Source organism: Arachis ipaensis, chromosome B06 (genome assembly GCF_000816755.2).
Source record: "Arachis ipaensis cultivar K30076 chromosome B06, Araip1.1, whole genome shotgun sequence".
NCBI lineage: Eukaryota > Viridiplantae > Streptophyta > Magnoliopsida > Fabales > Fabaceae > Arachis > Arachis ipaensis.
This window is the reverse complement of record NC_029790.2, coordinates 21,392,220-21,393,327: the sequence shown is the minus strand read 5'-3', so window position 1 is coordinate 21,393,327 and position 1,108 is coordinate 21,392,220.

Genomic DNA, 1,108 nt, shown 5'->3' with positions numbered 1-1,108 from the left:
GGTCCTAATTTTTTTAATTTCTATTTTATCCCATAGAAAAAAAGATTTGTAAACTTACATTTTTATCATATAATTCGTCTTATAAATATATTAGTTCAATTGATTCAATCGTAGTTCAATTGGAATTACCATTTTGTAATAAAATTTGGAAATGTTTAGGGGGTCAGCAACTTTTGTATTTTCTGGTTAACACTTAATCATTAAAACAAAAGTAAGTGATCTCCTACCATTAGATGTAATCTCACACCATTAAAAATACTATTGATAGCTAATTGATGGTTACAAAATACCAAAATTACTGGCCCCTAGCATTTCTCATAAAACTAATTCAGAAATCCGTTGTTAGATAATTAAATCAAGAACATTCAAGAATAGTATAATACAACACTAGAATATTAAAAAAAATTCAAAATCAAATTAAATTGGAATTAAAAATCAAGTTGCACCATAAATTAGAAGATGGTAAAAACTACAAAAATTATAAGTGATGAACTAGAAGTTAGAAGAATCACAAGTCAAGCTTTATCTCCTAGTCAAAATTAGAAACTACAAATCAAGTTGAAAGAATCATGAAGCATATATATATATATATATATATAAAGTTGCACTCATCACCTCCATACTAGAAGAATCATAATTGCATTGGAAGCTTTAGGATTGATGACTAAAGAATTTGAAGTAAAATTGAACAAGAAATTTGACTAGTCAAAGTTTCTACTTGTTTCTTGAATTATTATAACTAGTGCTTAGTTGTTATAAGAATTATTATTTTATTATAAAAGTTTGCCTATATAAAGGCTTCATATGTATGTTGTTAATTATCTTTCCATGAATCAAAGTGCTTAGTGTTTGTTTCAAAAATTCTTCCTTATATTCTTATGGTTGTTAGTAAGTTTGAGTGATGAAAAATATGGTAGTGTCATTCATGTGAGTGAGTAATTTTAGGGTCAATAAAGTGTGAGTATTTTACTTTCATTTGGTATCAGAGCTGGTTAATCCACCACTTGGTGTTTGAAAGTTTGTGAGGTGTGAGAGAATTCTCACATAGTTGTTTATTCATAGAGTTAGTATGGCAAACACTTTGATGGGATACTTTGATGTCTACCTA